Consider the following 8,323-nt stretch of genomic DNA (forward strand, 5'->3'; position numbering starts at 1 on the left):
ATTATCTAGTGAAGAAACAGGGAAAATCTTGTCCATGAGTGCTAATTATTTTATCCCTATTAATAGTACTTAGAGGGTTTTTTTACCTTCTAACTAGAGGGATGTTCACATTAATCTCAAAAGGTGCAGGATTAAAACCTAGTGGTTTGCACAGCTTTCTTCCAAGTTTAATTTCATTCTGTTCACAGTTTAAGGCTGAAACAGAAAGAAAAAATATTATTTACATGACAAACTTCTCGGAGCACCAACAGCTTTGCTCTTACAGCTGCTCGTAGGAGTTAGCATATGAGGTCTAGTCCTGGTTTCTCAGTGGTGTTATGTTAGAGAACACTTACAGCATATTGCAAGAATTTCTCTTTTTCATTTAGACGTCTCCTCTGCTAGAAGCACAACCCCCAAAGCTCAGTACCCTGATTCCATAGCAGGTGTATCACAGTGCATATAATACTCCGAATGTTAGCAGAAGTTTGGTTTATTTCTAATGGGCTCTTGGCCATAGGTATCTGTGAATTCAGCTACCACCAGTCTGTCATTAATTCTGAAAAAGAAACTCATTTCCTTGAGCTGTTGCTGCTAGAGCGTGGAAATAAATTAGAAATTTGGAGGTGGAATTTTGTGGCGTTTGTTGGTTTTTGGATTTGTTTAAGGTGTGGTCTTACTTCGCTAGGTATGTACCAGACACATATGTTAAACAATTTCTTTGTTGGAGTCATGTTTCTATTACATCCAAAACATAAAGTGTTAAGTATTAGAAGAACGTAGCAAAAATAATTAAAAAAAAAATAGAAAGAAAGGAGTTAAACAATAATTTATAAAGAACGTAGATGTGCCAAGCTAAAGACTTCAAAACCACATGAAGTGTAGAATCATGGTTCTGATCTAGTAATTCAAATAAAAGGAAGAGAAAAAGTAAACACCTTGCTAGAATATGTGAAAACTTGTGATATAATATACAGAAATAACACTTGCACCTATAATTAATGTTGCCAGTACTTTCTGGCAGTAAAAACTCAGTTTTTTATTTTTATAAAAATATTTTTTATTTAATTAAACTATTGCTGTTTGTGCTGGAGTTGCCTATACCAGATACCTGCCTCAGGCTGATTTTCTTGTTTAAGAGTTACAGCTAAAATTCAGTCAAATGTAGTCTGAAAAATAGACGTTTTCACCATCTACAAAAAAAAAAAATCCCAAAGATTTCAGCACTTTACTCAGTGAGAAGCAGAAGGTTGACATATAGCCTGCCCCAAAAACAAACCCAAGCACAGCCTGCACAGCTCAGTACAGTGTACTGTGCTCTAGGGAGATGTTTTAGTATCTCACAGTCTCCAAAGAATTCATCTGAGGTGAGTGTGTGGAATCCATTTACAGCTTCTCTGTCTGAATAAATGATGTATCAGCAAATGGACGCTTGGGCAGGCTCCAGCCTCCACCTTCTGGCCTCCCACTGTTCCCAAAGTACCTCAGAGAGTGCTGGAGCCACTCTGGGAGCAAAAAGGAGCAGGGACATGTCAGCCTGCCTCAAAGACACTGCTCACAGATCTTACTATAAACAGCCCACATGGTGCCACCTTCCAGCATTGGGGGTTCAAGGGTTAGGAAAGCCTGGGCATCACAAAGGGCAGGGAGGGCTGGAAAGAAGGCAGGGGCAGTATAAATGTACAAGGAAGGTTAAGTGATAGAGGCAAAATGGGAGAAGAAGCGAGAAAGCCAAAGTAGCAGAGTTCATAACAAAGTAACAAGCACCATTGCTTCAGAAATTTGACTTAAGTACTGTGACTATCTCTTTTCCTATGGTCAATGGATGTGAAATCAACTGCAAAAGTCAGCCCTGCCCCCCTGGGTGGTCAGTCCAGAGAAGGAGCAGCCACTGAAGCTGTTAGTTGAAGTGATAAGGATCTCCTCTGTGTCCCCAGGAAGACCTGACCTTTGCTGATTACATAAGTTGTGGTTCAGTGCAATTTCACACAGTGTGCCTCTCATCTGTACGAATAAGTTACTTTTTGAAATGTCTGAATGACTTACCTGGTTTCATTTTCGGAGCTCAAACTGGAAAATGAAATCAGTTACAAGGATGTTTCTAACATGTAAGATATTAAAAGCTTGTTGAATATTTCCAAATACCAGGTGCAAAGCACTGCCCATTCTTACCATCAGTGGGCAGTTCCAATGAATCTCAGTAAGTCTGTACATGGAATCTCTCTCAGGAAATAGGGAAAAATACACCATCTCTAAACCTAACAGAGATGTTCATTACTGTGTGGATTTTCTGGGTCCCCCGTTGGAGGAGGAAATGATGAATCTGACTCCATGTTCTTAGAAGGTTAATTTATTATTTTATGATATTATATTATATAAAAGAATGCTATACTAAACTATTCTAAAGAATAGAGAAAGGATATAGACAGAAGGCTACAAAGAATGATAACGAGAATTTGTGACTCCTCAGAGTCTGACACAGCTTGACAGTGATTGGTCATTAAGTTAGAACAATTTACATGAAACCAATGAAACACTGACCAGTTGATAAACAATGTCCAAACCATATTTCAAAGCAGCAAAACACAGGAGAAGCAAATCAGATAATTATTTTTTTCATTTTTCTCTGAGGTTTCTCAGCTTGCAGGAGCAGAATTCCTGGTGAAGGGATTTTTTTTCCAGAAAGTATGACCATGACAATTACTGTTTATGAGAAGACACATGCTAAAGTCAGGAAAACCATCAAAGTATTTCAAGATAATTAATACTGTTGTATTCAATAAAAAGTCAGTATAGAGATAAAAATTCAATGAATTTATAGTAAAGGTTCTAAGCTCTACTGTCTGCTTCATTTCCTTGGAGAGGCAGGGATCCTTGGGAAACATAGCTCATGCTCATGTATTAATTAGCATGCCACCATTTACATTAGTCAGAGCACATGTAGAAGCAGCTGAATTAAATCCGTCTAAATCTTGTCATTCCCTCACTTCTAAGTGCCACACTTTGGAGCAACAATATCTTTCAAAGTGCAATGTATTAATCTCCATACAACTTGAAATGGAACAATTCTAATTTAAAGCATTTCCAATGAGTACTATTTTTCCAAGATACATAAAGATGTTAAGAAAGTGAGCTGCTACTACTATTACTGTTGTACTAGTTCATGTGTCTGGCAACACCATTTTTGTGTCTTCAGGTCAGGAAATAGTGAGATGATCTTAAGCCTTTACTTCTCCAGGTTCAACGATCCCACCTCTCTCAGCTTTTTTTATATAGATTGCTCTGACCATCCTCATTGCCATCAGCAGGACTCGTTCAGCATGACTGTACCTTTCCTGCACTGGGCAGCCAAAATTTTGGACAGAGCTCTCCAGAAATGGTCTTACAAATCCTGAATAGAAGTGGTGAATCACATTCCTGGACCTGCAGGCTGCTTTTTTACCAAGGCAAGCCAGGATGCTGTCGGCTGTCTTTGTTACAAGGGCAAGAGCTTTAAAATTAATGACATTGGTGGTGCTTGTTCCCCTCACTGCCTGTCTTGATCACTAGGTCATTTTCATTCAGAGCTGATCCCAGCTGTTCATACCCCAGCCTGTACTGGTGTGTGGTATAATCCTCTCTGAGGTGCAACGTTTGGATTTGCATCCTTGACCTTTGTGAGGTTCCTGCCGGACCATTACTGCAGCCTGAGCAGCTCCTTCAGAATCCCAGTGCTTTGGCTGCTCCTCCTCTGGCTCAGTGCCACCTGCAGATTTGTGGAGAGTTGCTCTTCATGCCATCCTAAGGTCACACACCTTGCCAAGGGTCCTTTCAAGTCAAAGAGCTTAAGGAATTGGCCTGAATATGATGGACAATGCATAGGGAAACATGAGGGATTCAAGCTTTTCCCTGTTCTGTCACGAACACGACTCTTACAGGAGAGCAGTAGCAAGCAGTCAAAGCCCTCTCCCAGAGCTGCCTCTATTATCAGGTTTTTGCAAACTCAATAGGAAAAGCTGTGTGACAGAGGTCCCCTGAGAGGGTTCCAGCCTTGCAACCTTTAAAAAAGGATCCAAGCAAGCAGGATGTTGGTTTCTGTGGGACTTCTATTCTGCATAGTATCTCAGCACAAGACCCTGTGATAATATCAGGAGCACTGAGGCAGCAGCTGAGTTCTTTTTCTCTGGAGTGGGGTAGAATCTGAATTATGCATGGGCTGAGGTCACTGCTGCTAACATGCTTGGTTTTAAATTAGACTCCAAAGCCAAATAGCACCCAAACTGGGAAGTACAGCACCACCTAAGAGCTGCTGCATTTCCCTTATCCACAGTGAACCTGTCACTATGTGGCAGGAGAAAGCCTTGGGTGGTTTAGTATTGGCTATGACACAAAATGCACAGTCACTATGAAAAAAATGAGCCAGATACTGAAAAAGCATGTGAAAAGTTTATCTTAGTAGGAATGGAAAATAGTTTTATGTCCATGCAAGAAAACAAAATGTGTTTTGAAAACTGTGATGAAACAGAATATGACATATCAAAGAAAATAAAAAAGGTGAGTAGAAACTACTCTTTGCACCAGGTGGTACACTCGTACCAAGGGGAAATATATGGTTAAGCTAGTGACAAACAGAAAATTCAATGTGACTGATTCATCCAAAACTAAGAAGAGGAGCATCATTGTTGCAAATTTCAATATCCTTTTCATTTCTTTTCTTTTTTTTTTTTCTTTTCTGCAGAGGCTGGGGTTATAGGAACATTATCTCCTGATATATTGCCACCTCATATGGCCGAATGAGCTACTGTGCAACCTCCCAAACATCATATCTGGGAAAGTATATTTGTTCTGCTTGTTGATGCCTGTTGGAATTTCTTTCACAATGTTTTGAATCTTTCCCCAAATTGTTGTCATTTGTACATCTGACTGAGTGCATTTCCTCACTCATATATTTTAACACTTTTCATATGCCCTCGAGCATCAACAGAAATGTATTTTTCATTGGCTGAATTGATGTTGCTGTTTCTTCATTGCATTTGTAATGTGACATTCGTGTTTGTTTTGTTTTGTGTTTTGTTTTGTTTTTTTTTCTCCTAGTACTCTAAATGACAAAGTATTTAAAGAGAGCAAGCTGGTTCATTCTACTCTCCTATATTAAGAGAGTGCTTCTAACTGTAGAGTTAGAGCTAATCTAATTAAAATTAATGACAAAACTCAACATTTGAAAAAAGGGATATATTGCTGTGCTCTTTGATTGCTTTGGTTAACGTGAAGGTCACCTAGATAACCATTTCCCCCCACCAGCATCCGTTCTGTGGTTCTAGGTTTCCTGCTAATGAGAAGAACAGCCAAGCCTGGAAGTTTTGCTGCTGTTCCAGGTGTGACCATCCCAGTGCTGTGCTCCCTCAAGCTTTTTTTTTTGCCTTCCTGTGGTCCATTTGTCCTTTGACAAAGGCACCAGGTCTGTCCTCCGGCAGCATTCCTGCAGTTCCCTCTCCCTGAACTCCAGCCCTTCTGTCCCCTTGCATTTCCTCTCTCTCTGTATTGCCCTTAGAAGAAATGCAGATGAGGAACGGGAGGGCTGATTGTTGAGGGCTATCCTATTACTAATCTAGCAAGGCTATTTCATTATAATAATATGGCAGAATTTCTGTCATAGTCTTTGTGCTGCCTTCAAAGCAAATTGTTCAGATCTTTCTCCTAAATGAGGGAAAGGACAGCCATCCAACTGGGGTTTTTTTAAAACCCTGTCTGGCATTTTTTTTGATACCCTGAGAATCTATAAAGTGTTTTACATCCATTTTTTGTAATCTCCTCTTCTGTCAGACAAACTTCATGCATGTTTGACATTTAAAAAAAAGAAAATTGAGACCTAGCAGTTCCCTTTCCTCTTTCTCCCTCCTCCACACTGTACACTCACCACTTGTTTTTAGCCAAGAAGTGGTGCTTCACAGCTCCAGTTGCTTTGTTATTCATATTAAGACAGCCAGTAAAAGAGTTTCATTTGGCTTCTGTCAGTCATACAAGAAGTAGGGAAAATAAAAGGGAAGGGAAGCTTGCAATCAGAAATACAGCCAAAAAAGTTTTGCATTGAGAAGTCTCAGAACTTCATTTCTTAACAGAATTGAATGCAAAGCAAATAAGGTGATAATTTTTTAGACAATTGAGAAAATAATGGATATTTACTAAGACTTTTCCCTAGATCTATTTTAAGTGAGTTTTTTTTCCCACCAAAATGCTTTGTTTTCAAAAGGCAAAAACCCCAAAATCATAAACCAAGATTCAAAATGAAACCGGAAAAAGCATTTTTACTTAAAAAATCAGTTTTAGACAAAGAAACTAAATTAAAACTCTCTTGTGGAAGGTGGCTTAAATTTTCCTTTAACATGTGTGTCTCTCCACTAGCTGGCCAGGTAAATTGCTCAACCCCCTAGTCCACTTAATCTGGACAGTGAAATTCCACTCTTAAAATCACTGAAAAAACAGTGGTTCATTTTCCTAAGTCTGTTTACCACAGTTCTCTGTTTCTTCCTTTTCTGGATGTCTCCACATTAAGAAATATGGAGAATGAAAGAGGCTGTCATGGTCTATTGAGAGATGTCAAGGCACCTTTGATGTTTTCAGTATCCTTGTTCACTTGAAGGAAAACATTAGTTATGAAATGATGGACCAAAGAGCTGGTGAAGAATGTGAAATTAGTAGAAAAAATAGTACAGTACATCATACAAAAATTAAATTTGTCATTCAAAAGAAAAAAATAGCTCATTGTGATGTTCAGTGTATTAAATCTACCTTCACTAGAGCACAAAGCATGTATCAGTCAATTACTGATTAAGGGAAAAGCTGTATGTCAAATACAGTATATGATAGATTGAAGAAAAATCACTTTGACTAGCATGAAAATTAAACCCAGTCCCAGATTCTTTGCATACCCCAATCTCTTACTGAGTTGAGTAGATGAATACATTAGGAATGCACACTAGTTGGGAATGAGGCTGGTAATGAATAACCCATACCCTTCTGGGGTATGGGTTCGTTCCTTTCAGTTCATTTCTTTCTCCCCTCTTATCCTCTCACAGGGGCAAACATTTGTGTTTTGGTGTTCATTACATAAATCAATAATTTTTTAAAAATTCAACTTCCTTTTCAGTTGGAGGAGTACAGGGTTGCAGCAAGGCTTTCCCTATTCATTTATCATTTACAGAAACTTTATATAATCCCCACAGCTTTCTGTCCTTGTGGGACCACAGTGGGATGGCAGCCAGCTGCTGGCAGCAGCCTGGCTGGTGTTGCCCTTGGCTGTGAGCAGTGCCTGCACAGGCACACACAGAACAGATGTCTGTGGCATGCTGCTCTTTGGAGATGAACCATTATAGACCTTTCACACTGCTCATCCAAAATGTGGGTTGGAAATTGCCTCTCTGTTTTGAGTGGGATTCATCTGTCTGAAGAGCCCCATTGGTGCAAAGAATGAAGGGTCTGATTCACAAGCAGATGCAGCCTGAATGCACAAGGAGCATTAGGAAGCCAGGTAGCCAAGTGCTGAGGGCTTGCCTCTGCCTGAAGGCAGCTGCAGGTCTGGGGGCTGAGAGGAAAAGGTTCCATGGTCCTGTTACATTGCATGTCTGGCACTCAAAAAATGGCATTTGGGACCAAAAACTGACTAGAAACAGCAACATGATACTGAAAGCAAATTGATTCACACCACTGTGAAGTAAGGGTGTGTATTGGATTTGCCAGGATGCCCCGACAAAGGCAGGAATGATGAATCTGACTCCATGTTCTCAGAAGGCTAATTTATTACTTCATGATACTATATTATATTAAAGAACACTATACTATACTAAAGAATACAGAAAAGATACTTATTGAATGCTAAAAAAAATAATGAAAACTTGTGACTCTTTCCAGAGTCCCAACACAGCTTGGTGGTAATTGGCCATGAGTGAAAACAACTCACAGCAGAATCCAATGAAACAATCACCTGTGGCTAAATAATCTCCAAACACATCCCACATGTGAGCACAACACAGGATAAGCAAATGAGATAAGAATTGTTTTTTCCTTTTCTCTGAGGCTTCTCAGCTTCCCAGGAGAAAAATCCTGGGCAAAGGGATTTTTTTCAGAGAATGTGAATGCCACAAGTGTGAGATGGGGGTAGGTTGCAAGAGTCATTTCTTCTTTTCAGCCTACATCACACCTATCCCACTGCCTTGCCTCCCCACTGAAACAGTGTGCCTGACAGGGAATTCTCTGTGGGAATGCCAATGATTTTACATCAGTTTCTCATTGAAACAATTCACTTTGTTTTGGTACAGAAAAAAATACTGTTTAGCCTCTTTCTGTGCTTTATAGCACCAATTCCCAC

Source organism: Ammospiza nelsoni, chromosome 2 (genome assembly GCF_027579445.1).
Source record: "Ammospiza nelsoni isolate bAmmNel1 chromosome 2, bAmmNel1.pri, whole genome shotgun sequence".
NCBI lineage: Eukaryota > Metazoa > Chordata > Aves > Passeriformes > Passerellidae > Ammospiza > Ammospiza nelsoni.